This window comes from Chiloscyllium plagiosum, chromosome 17 (genome assembly GCF_004010195.1).
Source record: "Chiloscyllium plagiosum isolate BGI_BamShark_2017 chromosome 17, ASM401019v2, whole genome shotgun sequence".
Classification (NCBI taxonomy): Eukaryota; Metazoa; Chordata; class Chondrichthyes; order Orectolobiformes; family Hemiscylliidae; genus Chiloscyllium; species Chiloscyllium plagiosum.
In genome coordinates, this window is record NC_057726.1 from 67,692,974 (window position 1) to 67,714,755 (window position 21,782).

Below are 21,782 nucleotides of genomic sequence, written 5' to 3' on the forward strand. Positions count from 1 at the left end.
TCTTCTATATTTGTTGCCCTTTCATAACTACCCTTGAAAAAGTTTGGTAAGCTAACTTTTTCAACCAATGCACTCTTTCCTGTAATAGTTTTGTACAACTGAGCAGCTTGCTTGGCTGTTCAAAACCAGTGGGCCTGGAGTGACTTTGGTCCAGAGCAGGTAAAGACAGCAGTGACTAACCACCGCAGTAACTAACTACAAAAATTAAACTTATGATTTATCAACCAAGTTTCCATCTGTGATCCGACTTGTTGTGATCATAACATTACCAGTAAACTCAGTATTAAAAGACACCTAATGCTATGATATAGTTATCAATTAGTTATCTGTTGAACACTTTAAAGAGAAGGCTGATGCATTCAGGTGTATGTGGATTTTTAATAGTGTGACATTTATTAATCACTGCCAGCAATCTGTCTTCAGAGTTTAATTGTAGATCAACATTTTTAAAACTTATGTATTTACATTTTTCTTTCCTAGTCTTTAATCTCTCCAAAAGTTCCATGCTCATTTCTCTCTCTTCCTTTTGCTTTCGTATATGACTAACAATGAATTAAGTGTGGAAGAAGTAAATTCCTTTCCAGCATGAGGCAGATGGAGAAAGTCTGCTTAGTCTCTGCTTCCGTTCCTTTGATTTGGCTACTAGTGCCTCACCTGTTAACCTCTGCTTTTGTTCTGTAAACGACCCTCTGTGACAACTTTGTTCCTGCAAGCCTTTCTGTATCCAACTAACACCTGATAATTGTTAATACTATTTTAAAATCTGTCAACATCTGCATTATTAAATGCAGATCCCTCTGTTTGAGAGTGAGATGAACTTAACATTTACATCAAACACACATGCGATCCTTTAACACATTCAACAGAGGTGAGATATTGAGCATTTGGGAAACTGTTAACTTGGTTCAAAGGTTTCTCTCCATCCAGCAAAGCAATGAACTGTAAATAAAAGACTAAATGAATTTGAATGAATCAAGTGCTCTATAATCGAGGTCTTGAATTTTATATGCAATCCTCTTTGAAGGGGAAAGTGAGGACTACAGGTACTGGAGATCAGAGCTGAAAAATGTGTTGCTGGAAAAGAGCAGCAGGTCAGGCAGCATCAAAGGAGCAGGAGAATCGACGTTTCGGGCATAAGCCCTTCTTCAGGAATGAGGAGGGTGTGCCAAGCAGGCTAAGATAAAAGGTAGGGAGGAGGGACTTGGGGGAGAGGCGTTGGGAATGCGATAGGTGGAAGGAGGTTAAGGTGAGGGTGATAGGCCAGAGAGGGGTTGGGGGGCAGAGAGGTCGGGAAGAAGATTGCAGGTCAAAGATCCCTCTGTTTGAGAATAAGATTAACTTAACATTCAATCCTCTTTGAAGGTTTGTTAAATTCATTGCTGAGTAAATTAGAGTATTGGCAACCTATTGTGGTAAATTGTTCACATGCTTTTGTAAATATTTGAGCAATTCTGAACCAACAATGAATTAAACAATAATAATCAGATTAAACCTCACTGCACAATAGTAATTTGCTGGGCGAGATGAGGAAATTTATTTAATCCTTTTATCTAATGCACAATATAACCACTAAATAAGATTTTAAGCAGTTTATTTTCAAAATTAGACCCTGTTTCCCAAGTGGCTGCATAATAATGTCATTTTTGCTTGTTTCCATTTTTGTTTCATATTTTTGCTTCTATTGCATTTAAAAAAAACATGATTGTGGTATTGAGGTGTGAGATTTGGATAGTATGACGAAGATGTGTATCAGCACTTTTGCAAGCTAGATACACTTACATTAGTGAAAATGTTTTAACTTGTAAGATTTTAATTTAATTTGCTCTGCATTGCCTAATTGTAAGGCCATCTCATTTGAATGGAAGAGGCATGATTTCCATTGATGTATCACTATTAAAGGGTTGGTGGCGAAACATTTAAAGCTGCAAATTGAATGCTTTAACATTCCATAGAAACTTCCCTGCCCCTCCTGTAATTGACTGAAGATCAGCAGAACCATCAGAACCAGCAGAAATGGTTTAAAATTGCTTCTGGATCTTCTTCTCCTCTACCAATGAGGCCTGGAGAACCTGCATGGAATTCCAAGACCAGTGTATTTAAAACTATGTTAAACCTGTAGGCAGGAAAGAAAGCCACCATGATTGAGGCATAAACAGTGGCTACATTTTAAAAGAAAAAATTGTGTATGAAATTAGTTGTGTCAGTCAGAAATTACTGAATACAAATATAGCGAAGCAATTATGACCTAAACAAAGTTTAGAAATTAATGCTGTGAAGGGCTGGATTTGAATTGCAATATCAGTACAGGAACGCAAAACAAAAGCAAGGAATAAAACTATGTAACATGCAAGTTTTTGTTTATTTTGGATCTGGAAATGTACCTGGAGAAATGTACATTTAATAAATATTAGAAGGTTGCATGTAAGTCACCAATGGCAAACTGTCAGCCTCACCAAGTTACCATGCCTTCTCTCAGACAAATTCGTATGCCAGTTCAGCCCTACAGGGCTTTACTTCAAAGCTTAGGATAACCTAAAATTTGCATTTTTGTCAGGCCATTGTGCACAGGAACACATGTGCATCTCATGATTGACACAATACATCTATGGCTCGTGGTTTGCTTTCTTAATATTGGATTACTTGGGTGCTGTCAGCCCCTGTGGCTTTTATTGCTTTTTAATGCATAGGAAGAGCCCACAGTTCATCACAGTTCAGAGAACTGAATAGTCAAGAAGATGCACACATTGGTGTACAGATCTCTGATGCATATGTCAGCATCTTACAGATCACAGCATATGTCAGCATCTTACACAGCAAACACATTGCATATGTCTCAACCAAATGATTAGAAATGATAGTGTGAGGAGCATTTCCTTGCTTGCACTGTGCAGCTGGTGTGCAGCTAGCATTTAAATATAAAAAAGCAAAAGTTGCTGGAGAAACACAGAAGGTCTGGTAGTATCTGAGATGAAGAAACAGAATTAATGTTTCAAGTTCAGTGACCCTCCTTCAGTTTAGACTGATTCCATTTGGTTTGCACTGAAGAGGCCAATTGCATAATTAATAAGTTGAAGAACTGAAGATAGCTTGAGAAGAGTAGTCATGGGCACATGGCAGACGGGGTACCTGAATCTCACTTGGAAAAACATGTTTCCAATACATGGGAAAATTCAACCCGAAGTGTCAAAGCTGGTGGCAGATTCAGCCATATGATGGCCCTCACTTACTTTCGCTCCTACTTAACAGAGCAAAATGAGAACATCTCCAATTGGGCTACAAATCAATTGTTCTTCGAACTCTCATATCTTTTCCCTTTTCACCATGTTCAGCTACCTGAATGTAATTTTCTGTCATTTAACTTACATCTCAGTCCTCTTAAACACATGCTGAGTAAACATCTCCGCCCAGCTTGTGATATTTCTGTTGCCTCCACATTCTCTGATAAAGCATCCTCTTGACTTGAAACGTTAGCTTGCTTTGTCTCCATGGATGCTGCCTGCCTCACTGTGATTTCCAGCATTTTTCATTTTCGGTTCAGATTCCAGCATCTTGCAGTAATTTGATCTTACGTTATATTGGTACTGGTGTTGGTGTCAATTTTACCTCCATCAATCTGTGAAAGACCTTGAGATAGTCTAAGTTAAAGACAGTACATAAATGCAAGTTATTTCTTCTGTTGCTTCCCACCGCATCTCTGATTCACAATATCAGTCATGCAAAGAAAATCTAATTTATGTAAAATAATCCAGTGTTCAGAGATACCAATCTGTTCCAGTTTTAGAATTTAATATAATGCCTAAAAGCTCTGAAGCTGAGACATTGTCTAAGGATTAATACAAGCAATACAGTATGTACAAGAGGACCAGCTCACCAAGGGATTAAATAATGTGACCATTCTGCTTTACTCAGCATTTAAGGATAGAACTAACATTTTGTTACACTATTTAAAAGCGACATTAAAAACAACATATCTTGACATCAGCATGATCATAGTGAACAGAAAATGGAAGAGCTTTTTGAGTGAGTCCCTAGTAAGTCCATGAATTGCATTGTGAAATTTGTTTTACCTCCATAAACTGAATTATAGACCCCATGACATTACCCCAAGTTGCCAAATATGTTTTGATACTTTAAAATTCATTTTTGTTGTGAAATGTTTGGCTCTTGTTGTGATGGTCAGACAAAGACAGGGGAATTTAAAGTTAAAAATCACTCAATACCAGGTTATCGCCCAACAGGTTTATTTGCAAACACTAGCTTTCAGAATACTGCTCCTTCGTCAGGTGGTTGTCCTGATGAATTTAATGTAAGTGTTATGGGCTGGATGATGGGAGCGTCCCTTCCCTGCCTTTGTTCAAGAATTGGCCTCTGCTGCCCAGAAACTAGGTTTGTGATGTTGTGCAATGTTTCTTCTTGGCAGTGTGGATGGTTGATATTTTTCACTTTGGAGAGTCTGGGAAGTCCTGTCCCATGCACTGTCAGTGCTTTTGTTTAAGTCTTTCCTGTCTTATTGATTCCCTTACTGATTTTTTAAAAAGCTGTTTACCTTAATCTTGATTGTGTTTAATGATCCAGCCTCAACAGCCCTCTGTGGTAAGAGTTCTACAGATTCACTACTCTCTGAGAGGAAAATAATTCCTCCGCATCTCTGTATTCAATGGATAATCCCTTACTCTGAGATTATGCCCTCTGGTCTTAGACCTTCCTACAAGAGGAAATAGTCAATATACATATATCCTGCCAAACAATTAGTTTGAAATTGGAGTCACAGGTAGATAGGGCAGTGAAGGAGGCTTTTGGCACATTGGTCTTCATCAGTCAGGGAAATGAATGTAGAAGTTGGGGAGTTATGTTGAAGTTGTACAGGACGTTGGTGAGGCCGCACTTAAGTATTGTGTTCAGTTTTGGTCACTTTGCTATAGAAAGGATGTTATTAAACTGGAAAGAGTGCAGAAGAAACTTACAAAGATGTTGCCTGGACTCGAGGGTCTGAGTTATAGGGAGAGGTGGACAAGCTAAGACCTTTTTCTTTAAAGTGTAAGAGATTGAGGGGGGGTCTTGTAGAAGTGTATAAGATCATGAGAGGCATGGATGGGGTGAATACACTGTGTTTTTCCCAGGGTTGGGGAATCTAGGACCAGAGGTCATCAGTTTAAGGTTAGAGGGGAAAGAATAAAAGGGAACCTGAGGGGCAACTTTTTTACACAGAGGGTGGTACGCATAGGAAAGAGCTGCCAGCGGACATGGTTGAGATGGGTACATTAACAACATTTAAAAGGCATTTGGACAATTACATGGATAGGAGAGTTTTAGTAGGATATGGGTGACATGCAGGAAACAGGATTAGCATTGTTGGACATTTTGGTCGGCATGGACCGGTTTGGGCTAAAGGGCCTGTCTCCATGCTGTCGGACTTTATGCTTGTATGAGTCTGTGACTTTAGGAATCTTACATGCTTCAATAAAATCTCTTATTCTTCCAAACTCCAATGAGTCCAACCTCTCATAAGAAAATTTCTAGAAACCCAGAATAAACTTAGTGGACCTTCTCTGGTCTTCCTTCAATGCCAGTGCGTCTGTCCTTAAATAAAGGACAAAAACTGTTCATCAAATTAGAATCCCTACAGTGTGGAAACAGGCTCTTTGGCCCAACGAGTCCACACTGACTCTGAAGAGTAACCCACCCTTCCACTAACCTATTATCCTATATTTACCCCAACTAATGCACCTAATCTACATATCCCTGAACACTACGGGCAATTTAGCATGGCCAATTCACCTAACCTGCACATCTTTGGACTGAGAGGAAACCGGAGCACCTGGATGAAACCCACGCAGACACAGGGAGAAAGTGTAAACACCACACGGACAGTCACCTGAAGTTGAACTCAAACCTAGGTCCCTGGTGCTGTGAGGCAGCAGAACTAGCCACTGAGCCATCGCGCCACCCCAAGCATACTCAGTGTGGTCTGATTAGTGCTTAGTATAGTTTTAGCAAATTTCCTTGTTTTGATATCCTGTTTCCTTTGAAATAAAGACCAATAGCCCATTTGCCTTCCCTTTTATTTACTGAACTTGAACGCTGGCTTTTTGTGATTCATGCACAAATAACCTAAATCCCTTTGTGTTCAGATTTCTGCAGTCTTTCCCAATTTAAGAAATATTCTGCTCTTCAATTCTTCCAAAGTGCATAATCTCACATTTTCCCACATTATGTTCCATCTGCTAAGTTTTTGCCCACATGCTTAACCTGTCTAATCCCTCTGTCGACTGTTTGTGTCAGCCTCACTCTTTGTCTTCCCACCCCTATTTGTATAATCTGCAAACTGGGTGATAATACATATACTTCCGTCATCCAAGTTACTAAATATATTGTAAATGATTGCAGTACTACACCAATCCTGTTATTGGTTTCCATGACAAACATGCCCCCATGTATCCCAACTTTCTATGTTCTATGAGTTAACCAATCGACTATTCATGCAAATGTATTACTACCAACAGCATGGGCTTAATAAATAGCCTATTATGGTACTTCATTGAATGCCTTTTGGAAATGCAAACACATTACATCCACTGGTTTTCCATTATCTATCCTGCTTGTTACCTCCTCAGACAATTTCAATACATTTGTAAGCATGATTTTCCCTTCAGGAATGCATTCTTAGTCTGCTTGATTATTTTGTATTTATAAATGTACTCTTACTATAACAGCCCAGGGTGTTAGGGTCAAGGTACTGGTATGGATAGAGGATTGGCTGACTGCCAGAAGGTTGAGAGTGGGGATAAAGGGGTCTTTTCCAGGATGGCAGCCAGTGACTAGTGGAGTTTCACAGGAGTTATTGTTGGGACCACAACTAATGATCTGGATGAAGGAATTGAGGGCATTGTTGCTAGGTTTGCAAATGACACAAAGATAGATGGAGGGACTGGTACTTTTGAGGAAGTGGGGAAGCTGCAGAAGGACTTGGACAAGCTCAGAAGTGGGAAACAAAGTGGCAAATGGAATACAATGAGGGGACATGTAAGATGATGCACTTTGGTTGGAAGAATAGAGGCTTGGGCTATTTTCGAAGTGGGAAAAGGCTTCAGAAATCTGATGCACAAAGGGACTTGGGAGTCCGAGTTCAGGATTCGCGTCATGCCAGGTTCATCTGGCAGTTAGGAAGGCAAATACAAGAGGGCTCGAATGCAACAGCAGGGATATACTGCTGAAACTGTATGAGGCTTAGTCAGACCACATTAGAATATTGTAAGCAATTTTGGGTCCTGGTTCTTAAGAATGTGTTGGAGGGGAAGTCCAGAGATGGTTTACGAGAATGATCACAGGGATGAAGAGCTTGTTAAATGAGGAGGAGTTGAGTACTCTGGGTCAGTATTTGATGGAGTTTAGAAAGATAAAGAGATTCTGATTGAAATTTACAGAATACTGAGAGGTCTGGATAGAGTGGATGTGGTGAAGTTGCTTCTACTAGTAGGTGAGACTAGGACTTAGGCACACAGCCTCAGAGTGAAGGGGTGACCCTTTGGAACCGAGATGGGGAGGAATTTCTTCAGGCAGGGGGTGGTGTTTCTGTGGAACTCATTGCTGCAGAAGGATCTGGAGGCCAAGTCATTGAGTGTATTTAAGACAGAGTTAGATAAGGCAGGAGAATGGGGTTGACAAATATATAAGCCATGATCAAATGGTGGAGCTGACTTGATGGGCCAAATGGCTGAATTCTGCTCTTATGGTGTTATTTTCTATTACATCCTTTATAACCCTTAACATCTTCCTAATGGCGCATGTTAAGATAACTGGCCTATAGTTACCTGTTTTCCCTCCCTACCTTCTTGAATAATGGTTTTAAATTGATAGCTTTCCAATCCTCTGGGACTTTTCCAGAATCTAAGGATTCTTAGAAGATTACTATCAGTACGTTCGCTATCTATATAGCTACTTCCTTTAAAATTCTTGTGTGTAACCCATTAGATTTAGAGGATTTTTCATATTTTAGCCCCATCAGTTTCTCCAGTGATAGTTATTGTACATAGAACCTAGAACAAAGATTATGACAGCGCAGTACAGGCCCCTCCGCCCTTAATGTTACGCCAACCTGTGAAAATAATCTGATGCCCGTCGAACTGACACCATTCCATTATTATCCATTTGTATGTCCAAGGAGATTAAATGCCCTTAACATCGGCAAGTCTACTGTGTTGCAGGCAGAGCATTCCACGCCCTAATACTCTGAGTGAAGAAATTGCCCCAAATATCTGTCCTAAATCTATCACCCCTCAATTTAAAGCTATGTCCCCTACTGTTCGCCTTCGCCATCCAAGGAAAAAGGCTATTACTGTCCACCCTACCTAACCCTCTGATTGTTTTATACGTCTCTATTAAGTCACCTCTCAACCTTCTTCACTCCAATGAAAACAGCCTTTCCTCATAAGACCTTCCTTCCATACCAGGCAACATCCTAGTAAATTTCCTCTGAACCCTTTCCCAAGCTTCCACATCCTTCCTATAATATGGTGACCAGAACTGCACGCAGTACTGCAGTTGCGGCCTTACCAGTGTCTTGTGCAGCTGAAGCATCATCTTGTGGCTCCGAAACTCAATCCCCCTACCAATAACCGCCAACACACCATATGCCTTTTTAACAACCCTATCAACCTGGGTGACAACTTTTAAGGGATTTATGCACTATAACTTCAAGATTTCCCTGTTCATCTACACTGCTAAGAATTTTACCTTTCGCCCAGTATTCTGCATTCCTGTTACTTCTTCCAAAGTGAATCACCTCACACTTTTCCATATTAAACTCCATTTGCCACTTCTCAGCCCAGCTCTGTATCTTATCTATATCCCTCTGTAACGCACAACATCCTTCGGCACTATCCACAACTCTGCCTATTTTAGTGTCATCCGCAAATTTAGTAACCCATTCTTCTACGCCCACATCCAGATCACTTATAAAAATGACAAACAGCAGTGGCCCCAAAACAGATCCTTGTGGCACACCACTGGTAACTGAGCTCCAGGATGAACATTTCCCGCCAACCATCACCCTCCCTCTGTCTTCTTTTAGCTAGCTAATTTCTGATCCAAACCACTAAACCACCTTCAATCCCGAAACTCCGTATTTTGTGCAATAGCCTACCATGTGGAACCTTATCAAACAACTTGCTAAAGTCCACATACGCCACATCAACCGCTTTACCTTCATCCACCTGTTTTGTCACCTTCTGGAAGAACTCAATAAGGTTTGTGAGGCATGACCTACCCTTCACAAAATCGTGTTGACTATCCTTAATCAAATTATTCCTTTCCAGATGATTATAAATCCTATCTCTTACAACCTTTTCCAACACATTACCCACGACCGAAGTAAGGCTCGCTGGCCTATAATTACCAGGGTTGTCCCGACTCCCCTTCTTAAACAAGGGAACAACACTTGCTATCCTCCAGTCCCCTGGCACTGCTCCTTTCGACAATGATGACATAAAGGTTAAAGCCAAAGGCTCTGCAATCTCCTTCCTGGCTTCTCAGAGAATCCGAGGATACATCCCATACAGGCGTAGGGTCCTTTCTATTTTCCGATCTTCCAAAATTGCTAAAACCACCTCTTTGCCAACTTCAATCCCATCTAATCTTATAGCCTGTATCTCTGTATTTTCACGAACATTGCCCTTTTCCAATGTGAATACTGACAAAAAGTATTCATTAAGTGCTTCCTCTATCTCCTCAGATTCCACACACAACTTTCCACTACTACCTTTGATTGACCCTAATCTTACTCGAGTCATTCTCTTATTCCTGATATACCAAGAGAAGGCCTTAGGGCTTTCCTTGATCCTATCTGTCAACAACATCTCATGCCCCCTCCTGGCTCTTCGTAGCCCTCTCTTTAGATCTTTTCTGCCTAACGTATAACTTTCAAGACCCCTAACTGAGCCTTCATGCCTCATCCTCACATAAGCTGTCGTCTTCCTCTTGACAAGAGATTCAACTTCTTAAGTAAACCATGGCTTCTCTCTCGACAACTACTTCCCTGACCTGATAGGTATTTACTTATCAAGTACCCACAGTAGCTGTTCCTTGAATAAGCTCCACATTTCAATTGTGTCCATCCCCTGCAGTTTCCTTCCCCATCCTATACATCCTAAATCTTGCCTAATTGCATCATAATTGCCTCTCCCCCAGTTATACCTGTTTCCCTGCTGTATATACCTATCTCTGCCCATTGCTATTGTAAACATAACTGAATTATGGTCAGTATCGCCAACATGCTCACCTACCTCCAAATCTAACACCTGGCCGGGTTCATTTCCCAATACCAAATCCAATATGGTATCTCTCCTTGTTGGCCTGTCTACATACTGTGTTATATTTCCTCATATAAGATGAAAAGACCATGTCAAGATGTGGTAACTTATGATGAACTTAGATAACATATCCTGGCTAAAGTCCTAATAATGCCACATTGCTGTTGGGATCCCTGTAGTAACTTTAAACTGGAAACCCTTATTGTTTGGGCAGCAGATATATGTGTTGCACTTGTTGCGCGTTCCACATTGTGTTTTAACTCTTATATCCAGCAAAAAAACTGAGAGTCATCTGTTCATAGTAGGAAACAGTAATATTCATTTATTTGACACATTAGTACTATCACAACAAAATGCATTATAACCTAACAATTTCTACCAATCTACCTTGCGCTTTAACTTAAAGTGCAAGAGAAGCTCAGCAGAGCTGGCAGCATCTGTGAAGGGAGAAACAGAGTTAATGCTTTAACTCCAATGTTATTCTTCTTTGGAACTTCCGTTCTGCTGGAACATTCATGCTTATACACACCCGTAACTGCTTTACATTGATTTGAAAGAGGTAATATAATGATATGGTTAGATTGTTTACCTGGTAGGGCTTCAACATTTTTAAACTTGAGAATTATCTGATCTCTGTAATTAGCCTAAAACTGTTGAGTATTAATGGAACTTCCAATTAGTAGTTACAGATACTATTTTGGGTAATGATGGCTGTTGAAGTCATTAAGTTGCACATTTTACATCAAATACATTAACATTATTGATTTATTTTAAAAGTTTGGATGCTGGTTTGGTAATTATTGTTGTGATTATCATCCCACTGTAATATGCAGAATAGGTTCATTTTGATGTCAAAATAAGCCATGTTGGAATTAAGAAGAAATCCCTTTGGCATGGAACTCACAGTCCAGTTAAATTCTGGGTTATTCACACACTCACATATTCTATGCATGAAAACTTTTCCGGTGCTGCCATGCTTCTCCTGCACCAGAAGCAAGTTTTTTTCCTGGTATTTGTCTAACACAATTAAGCAATTAACCCTGACTGTTTCTCTTGGCTATCCATTCCAAGCATTGTTTCAAGTAATTGATCCTTAACCTCTCTGCAACATTGCAACTAAATAACATGTCAATCCATTCAACAAATGGGGGTGGGAACAATGAATGCAAGGAAGACAAGCAGCTGCATACCCTATCAAGATCTTCCAATTGGTGTGTTTCTGGTGGGAACTATTCTCCTATCCCTATATGTATGTGTGTAGTCATTGTATAATTGTGAGAGATGAATTTAGAATACCTAATCCAGATATTTCCTTTTTGTACATACTTGGATGGTAGATTTAGTTGAAGATGCAGCAAATGTTATTGTCCTGAGGTTTTGTGATTGTAAGCTCTACCACCATCCACAAATTTTCACCCCAGGGTTAGATAAAGTCTGAAGCATTATTTTCCATGTCATTCAGTATGGGATGTGGGCATTGCTGGTTTGGCCAACATTTGCTGTTTATCCCTGACTGCCTTCTTGAACTGGGTTGGTTAGGAAGCAAATTACAGTACCTTGTCCCAGTAACACTGAAGGAACAGTGATATACTTCTAAGTCAGGATGGTGTATGGCTTGGTGGGGACGTTGCAGGTGGTGGTGTTCCCATATATGTGCTGTCCTTATCTTTCTAGGTGGTAAACCTCAATGGTTTGGAAGTTCTGTGTGAGGAGCTTTGTGGAGTTGTCGGAGAGCATTGTGTAGACAGTGAACGCTGCATGTCAGTAGTGGAGGTAGTGAAAGTTGAAAGTATTAGATGGGGTTGCAGTTAAGCTGATTGCTTTGTCTTGAATGGTTTTGAATTTTTTGTGTTGTTCGAGTTGCACTCAGGCAAGTGGGAAATATTCCATCGTATAAGGGTGGCACGGTGGCTCAGTGGTTAGCACTGCTGCCTCATGGCACCAGTGTCCCAGGTTCAATTCCAGCCTTAGGTGACTGCCTGTGTGGAGTTTGCGCATTCTCCCCATGTCTGCGTGGGTTTCCTCCAGGTGCTCCGGTTTCCTCCCTCATTCCAAAGATGTGCATGTTAGGTGAATTAGCCATGCTAAATTGCCCATAGTGTTAGGTGCATTAGTTAGGGGGAAATGGGTCTGGGTGGGTTACTCTTCGGAGGGTCAGTGTGGACTTGTTGGGCTGAAGGCCCTGTTTCCACACTGTAGGGAATCTACTCTAATCTCTGACTTTTATTTGCAAAATCTGGACAGGCTTTGTGGAGGGAGGAGGTGAGTTACTTGTCTGCATGATTCCTAGCTTAGGACCTATTCATGTAACCACAGTGTTTATATAATTCGTTCAGTTCGATTGCCGATGAATGATTACCCACAAGATGTTGATAGTGAGGAGATGGGTGAAGGAGTAGCTTAGTCGTAATGTCACTCGACCAGTACTCCAGCATTCTGGGCTAATTTCCTGGTGACGTGGCTTCAAATCACAAATCTGTCGGTGGAATTTGAATTTAATAAAATCTGAAATCAAGAATGAATCTAATGGTGATAGTGTGACTTGTCGTTTTCTGTACAACCAAAGTTGGGTTCACTAATGCTGTTTAGGGAAGGAAATCCCTCTTCTGTACTGGTCTGGCCTATTCGACATGTGATTCCAGAGCCATAGCAAAGTGATTATAGAGCCATATAACATGAAAACAGACCAGTTGATCCAACGAGTCCATGCAGAACCAAGTTTCCCAAACTAAACTAGTCTATTTGGCCTGTATCCCACTAAATCTTTCCTATTCATGTTCCTACCCAAATGCCTTTTAAATGTTGTAACTGTACCTGCATCTACACTTCCTCTGGCAGTTCATTCCACATACAAACCATTCTCTATGTAAAAAAGTTGCCCTTTAGGTTCCTTTTAAATCTTTCTCCTCTCATGTAAAGAAAAATGCCCTCTAGTTTTGAATTCCCTCACCTAAGGGAAAAGACCTTTGCTATTCACCTTATGTCTCTCATGATTTTGTAAACCTCTGTAAGGTCACCCCTCAACCTCCTGTGCAAAAAGTCCCAGCCTATCCTTATAACGCAAACCTTCCAGTCGTGGCAACATCCTCGTAACTCTTTTCTGAACTCTCTCCAAATTAATAATGTTCTTCCTACAGCAGAATGACCAGAACTGTACACAGTACTCCAGAAGTGGCCCCACAAATGGAGAGGTACCTAAATTTAGCTAACTACCAAGCTTTGGCTTAAACTCAGTAGCAGATCGGTTGACTGTGATTGAACAAGGCATTTCCATTCAGCATGCAACAGTGAATGGCTGATTCCAAGCGTCTGTTCAGTTAAAAACAATACACTGTGTGCGCATGCCTTTTTTGTTTATAAACATGCCTAGTCAAACTAATCTCTCCTCACAGGACAGTGCAGCCATCGCTGGTACTGAACCTCCCTGGTTCTATCCTTTTGTGGGTAGAAGACCAAAATTGCATGTAACCGTCCAGGTGTGGTTTTATCAAGTTGCTGTATAACTGCAGTAAAGCAATCCTACTTCTGATCTCAAATCCTTTTCAATTAAAGCTAATGTACTTGTTGCCTTCCTAATTACTTGCTTTTTAGCCTGTCTACTTTCACGAACAAGGATGCTTAGGATCCTTTGTACATCCACACATCCAAATATATCACTATTTAAATAATAATCTTCCTTTCCACACCAAAGTGTATAATTTTACGTTTACTATATTTTCAAAACTACCTTAAAGCTTCCTTACATTTCCATTACAACTCCACCCAGTTTTGTATCATCAGCAAACTTGAAAATGATGTATTTTGTCCCTTCATCCAGGTCGTTTATCCATTTCATAAATAGCTTGGGCTTAAGCACTGATCTGTGCAGTACCTATTAACTACTGCCTGACAGTCAGAACAAGACCATTTAATTTCACTCTGTCATTTGTCAATCTATTGACTCTTCACTGCTCCTGAACTAGCCCATTGAGCAAGCTGCATGCTGGTTTGATTCTTTTTATTGGAGAGAGCCATGTGTGGTGCAAATGTTATTTGCCACAAATCAACAGAAATATGAATATTATCCAGATCTTACTGCATTTGGACACAGGCAGCTTCAACATCTGAAAATTTGCCAGTGGTGCTGAGCATTGGGCAATCAGTAAACATTTTGACTTATGACCTCATGATGGACAAGATCAGAAGTCAGACGACAACCCAGGTTGTAGTGCAACAGGCTGATTTGAAATCACAAGCTTTCGGAGTGTTGCCCCTTCATCAAGTGAAGATTTCAAATACATCTGTCTGACTATATAATCTGGTGTCGTCTGACTTCTGACCTTGTCCATCCCAGTCCAACACTGGCACTTCCACATCATGACTTTATGATGGAGAAAAGTTAGCTAATGAAGCAGTTGATGATCATGAGGCCTCGGACACTGCCCCAATGAACTCCTACAGAGATGTACGTGGCTGAGATGGTTGATCTCTCACAACCACAATCGTCATCCTTTTTGCTATGTTGTGTCATCAAAATGTATTGGACCTTTGAGACGTTTGGGCTGCACTGCCTCAGAAATCTTGAATTTACATAATTTGTTTATTGATCTAATTTGGAACCTGCCAGTTTCAGCCTGCAATTAGTTCCTTGGGTGTACACTGAGATTGGAGAAGCTCACCTTGTTTTTTTCTTCAATGAAGAGAGTAACCCAAAGTAGGTTACCCCTGTTGTATGTAAGACATGAATACAGTTTTGCTTCATGGTTCATAATCCATAGTCATCAAACAGAAAGATTTCCTTCATGTACATTCAAGAAGAGATCAGGAATCAAGCTTTGCAATGTATTTGCAGCAAAAGACAATAGTTACAGAGACAGAGGCATATATTTTATATCAACCTGTTATTGAATACCTTTCTGAGTATGCCAAAGCTCCACATTTGAGGACCTAAATGAAGAGATTGATAAGGAGTAAGCTTGATCTTGCAATTTGGGTGTTCAAATGTACTCATTATCCATCCTTCCTTGCTGCTGAGAGCAGATGCTCATTGTAGAACTGATCAAGTGTCTCTTATGGTGATGATCACCTGGCTGCTAGGAAAAGATGTAATTATGTAATTCTGCCTTTTTCAAAATGATTTCACAGTGTAACTCTGAAGTGACCCCCTGCACCATTCACCATCAATCCAAAAACCCCAAAATTAAGGTAATTGCTGGTTTGTAAAGTACTGTCTGTAGAAGAATTCTGCTTCCCGAGCTTCACTGCATGTACAGTCTCTGCATTGCACCAATTTTTGTCTGTGTTCCTCCTATTGCCTTTATACTCACAACACCATGTTTCACCTCTTGGATCCTTTGCACAAACTGACTAACCATGCATATGTCCTTGGTAAACCATAAATAAGTTTGATTTATTTGAAGACTTAAATTAATATATCTATACACATTACAGGATAGCTGAAGAGATAGGACTACTTCAGGGATTCTGCAATCTTTCACCATCAATCACAGCAACAACTATAAGTGCTCTCACACACCACTGATTGACTATTGGCTCTTTACATGAAGAGGATGCTGCTTTACATCTTAGCCCTTGATTACTTGTATCGTCTCTTATAGTGATATCACTAGAATATCTTCTTTTAGTTGAACAATACTAAAAAGAACAAAAAAGCAGCAATTGATCTACAATTTGAAAGAGTAAAGGGTATTTGGCCAGCAGAATGTATGTGCTTTCTGGTGAGTTGTGCTACTCTACATATTATGTCTGTGGATATCATAGTTTTTTGCGAGGTGGTGATGCTGGTGACAGGAGCCAAATGGTGGACACTTGGTATCAATTCAGTTATGTATGGTGAATTCAGTAAGCTTTATTCGAATTAGCTTTATTGTCATGTATACTCACTCGCATGAGTACAGTGAAAAATGTACAAGCTGCCACTTGCGGCACCATCTTAGATACAAATGTACCTAGACACTCAATCTTTGTATAAGCCAAAAAAAAAAGCAAGTTAAGAAGTTAAACATTATAGTTATTCTTAATAAAATCCAGAGAAACCAAGAAAAATGGTTAATAGTTTAATATCACAGTCCTGGCCATGCTCGGCTTGCACTCCTCATAAGGGCTCAACTTTGCCCACACTGTCGCCTTGTGCTACCTTCTCTGACAGATATGGATACCAGGCAGGTCCAAAATATTCCATGGCACTGTTGAAAATGATCAGCCAATTTGGATCATTAAATTTGACAGACTTCAATCTACTTCAGGGACTGATATACTTACAGTAATGTTGCCAATGATTAAACATGTGAATAGGAACCTCTTGCTCATTACCATTTACTGCACTCCCTTATGTTGGACACCACTTAAAAGAAGGTAGAAGGAGAAATAATGTACCCTGGGTGAAGGAAATAAACATCAATTGTAAAGAGTGATTCAGTAGTGCCACTTACTACTGACCAACTGATTGAATTTTGAAGGGCAATTACTGAGTCTGAGCCAGTGGCAAGTGATGAGCGAACTTTGATGAGGAGAACTTGACTGTGACCTCACCTATCTATTTGTCATAGCTGCATCTGTCCATGATATTATTAGTAGGAGTGAACACTGCACACTCCTTGTACGGGTGAAGTCTGCCCTCACATTAAGGACACACCTCATTGCATTGTTGATATTGCCACATGCTAAAATGGCCTTGGTTCTGAACAGACCAGCAACTCAAAATTGTGTATCTAAACAACATGGTTGCCTACCAGCAGCAGCACACATCTCTCATTCTATCATTATCATCAAACCAGGGATCCACTCCGGTTAAATGAGGGGTATAGCTAAGTATGCTAAGAGCAGCACAAAGAATATGTAAAAATAACAGCCAGGTGAACACAGGACTAAAGGTAGCTGGTAGAGGCTTCTTGCTATTGACAGGGTTAAGCAATCCTAAAACCAACAAATCACATTGAAACTCTGCATATCTATCACATTGTGAATGGTGGTTTTAAATCAAACAACTAATAGAATGAAGTGGATGCTTAGATATCCTCATTCTCAAAGATTGGGGAGCCCAAATGAGTGTAAAAGACAAGCATCTGAAATAATTTTCAGCCAGAACGGCTGAGTGGATGATCAATCTCAGCCTCCTCCTGAGGTCCAATAATCCCTTGGTTATGGGATTGCATAGTTCTGTCTGTTGCATGCTGCTTTCACTGTTTGGCATGCAAGTAGTTCTGTGTCATGGCTTTGCCAAGTTGTCACATCATTGTAGGAATGCTGCTGCTGATATGCCTTCCTACATACTTCATTGAACTGAGGCTGATCCCTCGGCTTGATGGTAGTGGTGGTGGTGGGGTCATACTGGACCATGAGATTATAGATTGTGGTTGAGTACAATTCTATTGCTTTGATTGCCCTAAATACCTCATGGATACCCTGCTTGAGTTGCTAGGTCTGTTCAGTGTCTATTCCATTTAGTACAGTAGTAAGGTCTCACAGCATGATGGATGCTATCTTCATTATGAAGACAAAAGTTTGACTCCACAAGGACTGTACAGTAGTCACTCATAATAATATAATGGGCAGATTTATCTGTGACAAGTTGATAGGTGAGGATGAAGTGGGTTTTTTCCTTTTGTTGACTTGCTCAGCACCTGTCACACTCAGTCTAGCGGCTATGTTTAATACTGGAGGGACAGTAATAGTGCCTCCACAATAGAGAGAGCTGCATGCTGTTGCAGGTAGGCAGGAGAGTGGATGTCTGCTGTGTCTTGTGGATAGCATTAGTACTAAATAATGTCACAAAATGCATGGGCTTTCTTTGAATGTGATACGGTTGCATGATATGCGGTAATTGATACATATTTAGTTCAATGCCCAAGACTTAATGCAGTTGCCAATAATGTGGCACTTTTGTACACCAACATTTGTATTTTTGTTTATTCATTTGTGGGACTTGGATGTCTCTGGCCGGTCAGCATTAATAGCCCATCTCTATTTGCCCTTGAGAAGGTGGTGATGAGCTATCTTTTGAATCACTGCAGTCCACTTGCTGTGGATTGACCCACAATGCCGGTAGGGAGGGAATTCCAGCATTTTGACTCAACGGCTGTGAAGGAACGGCGGTATATTTCCAGATCAGGGTGGTGAGTGGCTTGGAGGGGAAACTTGCAGTTGGTGGTGTTCCAAAGTACCTGTTGCCCTTGTTCTTCTAGGTGGAAGTGGTCATGGATTTGGAAGGTGCTATCTTGGGATCTTTAGTGAATTTCTGCAGTGCATCTTGTAGATATTACACACTGATGCTACGGAGTGCCAGTGGTGGAGCGATTGAATGTTTGTAGATGTGCCAATCAAGCGGGTTGCTTTGTCCTGGATGGTGTCAAGCTTCTTGCATGATGTTGGGGCTGCACACATCCAGGCAAGTGTTGAGTATTCCTTCACATTCCTGACTTGTCCCTTGTAGATGATGGATAGACTTTAGAGTTGCAGGAAGTGAGTTACTCGCCACAATATCCCTAGTCTTTGACCTGCTCTTGTAGCCCCTATGTTTATGTGCTGAGTCCAGTTGAGTTTCTGGTCAATGGTTACCCCAAGGATGTTGACAGTGGGGGATTCAATGTTGGTAATACCATTGAATGGCAATGGATGGTGGTTAGAGTGTCTCTTATTGGTGATGGTCATTGTTTGACATTTGTGTGGTGCAAATGTTACTTGCCACTTTTCAGCCCAAGCCTGGATATCATCCAGCTCTTGTTACATTTGAGCGTGGATTGCTGCAGTTTTGGAGAAGTCACAAATGGTGCTGAACACTGTGCAATCATCGACAAACATCCCCACTTTTGACCTTATGACATAGGGAAGGTCATTGATGAAGCAGCTGAAGATTGTTGGATCTAGGACATGACCCTGAGGAACTCCTGCAGAGATGTCCTGGAGCTGAGATGACTGACCCTCCACAACCACAACCAGCTTCCTTTGTGCCAAATATTACTCTAACCAACGGAGTGTTTGCTCCCTGATGCCCATTAATTCCAGTTTTGCCAGGGCTCCTTGATGCCATACTCAGTAAAATGTGGCGTTGATGTCAAGGGCTGTCACTGTCACCTCACCTCTGGAATTCAGTTCTTTTGTCCATGTTTGAACCAAGGCTGTAGTGAGATCAGGAGCTGTGATCCTGGAGAAACCCAAACTGGGCGTCACTAAGCAAGTTGTTGCTGAGCAGGTGATGCTTGATAGCACTGTTGATGACCCCTCCTATCACTTTACTGATGGTGGAGAGTAGACTGATTGTGTTGTAATTAGCCAGGTTGGATTTGTCTTGCTTTTTGTGTGCAGGACATACCTGGACAATTTTCTACATTGTCGGGTAGATGCCAGTGTTGTAAATGTGTGGAGGAGCTTGTTTAGGGAAGCAGTAAGTTCTGGAGCACACCTCTTCAGTGCTATTGCTGGAATGTTATCAGGTCCCATTGACTTTGTAGTTTCTTGATATCACATGGAGTGAATCGAATTGGCTAGAGACTGGTACCTGTGATGCTGGGGACCGGTGGAGGAGCCCAAGATGATTAATCCACATGGCATTTCTGACTAAAGATTGTTGCAAATGCATCAGCCTTATCTTTTGCCTTGATGTGCTGGGCTTCTCCATGACTGAAGATGGGTATATTTGTGGAGCCTCCTCCTCTAGTGAGTTGTTTAATTGTCCACTATCATTCACGACTGGATGTGGAAGGATTGCAGAGCTTAGATCTGATCTGTTGGTTGTGGGATCGTTTAGCTTTGTCTATCACTTGCTGTTTATGCTGTTTGACATGGAGGTAGTCCTGTTTTGGTAGCTTCACCAGGTTGACACCTCATTTTTAGGTATGCCTGATGTTGCTCCTGGCATGCCGTCCTGCACTCTCCATTAAACCAAGGTTGATCCCCTGGCTTGATGGTGATGGTTGAGTGCGGGATATGCCAGGCCATGAGGTTGCAGATTGTGCTGGAGTACAGTTCTGCGGCCATAGATGGTTCACAGCACCTCATGGATGCCCAGTCTTAAGCTGATTGATCGGTTTGAAATCTGTCCCATTTAGCACAGTGCTCGTGCCATACCACACAATGGAGAACAATCTCAATGTCAGGCAGGACTTTGTCTCCACAGGGGCAGTGTGGTGGTCAATTTTATCTGTACTGTCATGGACAGATCCTTCTGCAGCTTGCTGGTGTTTTTTCCTCTTGTTGGTTCCTTCACCATCTGCCGCAGACCCAGTTTAACCATGTTTAGTCATCAGTAATATAGATCAGTAATGCTGCTGCCAAGTCACACTTGGTGATGGACATTGAAATCTCTCACCCAGAGTACATTTTGCACCCTTGCCACCCTCAGTACTTCCTCCAAGTGTAGTTCAACATGGAGGAGTACTGATTCATCAGCCAAAGGAGGACAGTACGTGGTAACCATTAAGATGTTTCCTTGCCCTTGTTTAGTCTGAAGCCATGAGACTTCATGGGGTCTGGAGTTGATGTCAAGGACTCCCAGGGCAACTCCCACCCAACTGTATCACTGTGCCGCCACCTCTCCGTCAGTGTGAAAGTCATCTGTGATCATCAGTTGTCGAGAGTGTGGTGCTGGTAGCATCCGAGGAGCAGGAGAGTCGACGTTTCGGGCAAAAGCCCTTCATCAGGAATCTACACCTTAGGAGCCTGTGTCAGGTGTTCTGGGAGCTACTATGATGCCAATATTCTTGAGAGCTCCCATGTTGTTGCTGCATTTGATGGATCAAATGCCTTTCAAGGATGGTTACTGGGGGACAAGAACTGCTCAACAATGGCTGAGGCTGAGCGTAAGTACAGTGTAGCCCATTCAATTACTAAAGCCATTGAGAAGCAGACAATAGGTTTCCTGAAGATGAAGTTGCTTTGCTTTGATTAGTTTGAGTGTGGTAAGAATCTGGAACTCATTGCCTGCAAAGGTGGTAGAGGCAGAAAGCCTTATAACAGTTGAGAAATATTTTGATGTATTGTCGCTATTGAATAAAAATGACTGCATTGAAATGTTTGAAGGCTCTCTAGTATGTGATGGTTCTACATTGAACAATGAGAAGATGCTGGCCTTTGGACTTAGACATGGTCGTAAGATGGGATGTGGCTACGGACAGTTAAGTTGTGTGTCTTGGTCGTGAAACATAGGTAGATGGAGGGAGATGCAGTTGTATTTACAATGAGGTGTCAGCTGTGCCACCTTTGTGCCCAGAAAAGATTTGGTTTGTGTTTGATGTCCCACTACATGTATGGTAAAGAACAACTCCAGGTTGCCAAAACTTGATTAGAGCTGAAAAATGTGTTGCTGAAAAAGCGCAGCAGGTCAGGCAGCATCAAAGGAGCAGGAGAATCGACGTTTCGGGCATAAGCCCTTCTTCAGGAATGAGGAGGGTGTGCCAAGCAGGCTAAGATAAAAGGTAGGGAGGAGGGACTTTGGGGAGGGGCATCGGGAATGCGATAGGTGGAAGGAGGTTAAGGTGA

General features: G+C 41.3%; 1 protein-coding gene across 2 annotated transcripts in view; it reads left to right on the plus strand.

Moving 5' to 3' along the window:
- Positions 1 to 21,782, plus strand: part of hydin (HYDIN axonemal central pair apparatus protein) — a 915,145-nt gene that overhangs the window by 152,011 nt on the left and 741,352 nt on the right. The gene's annotated exons all lie outside the window — the stretch shown is intronic.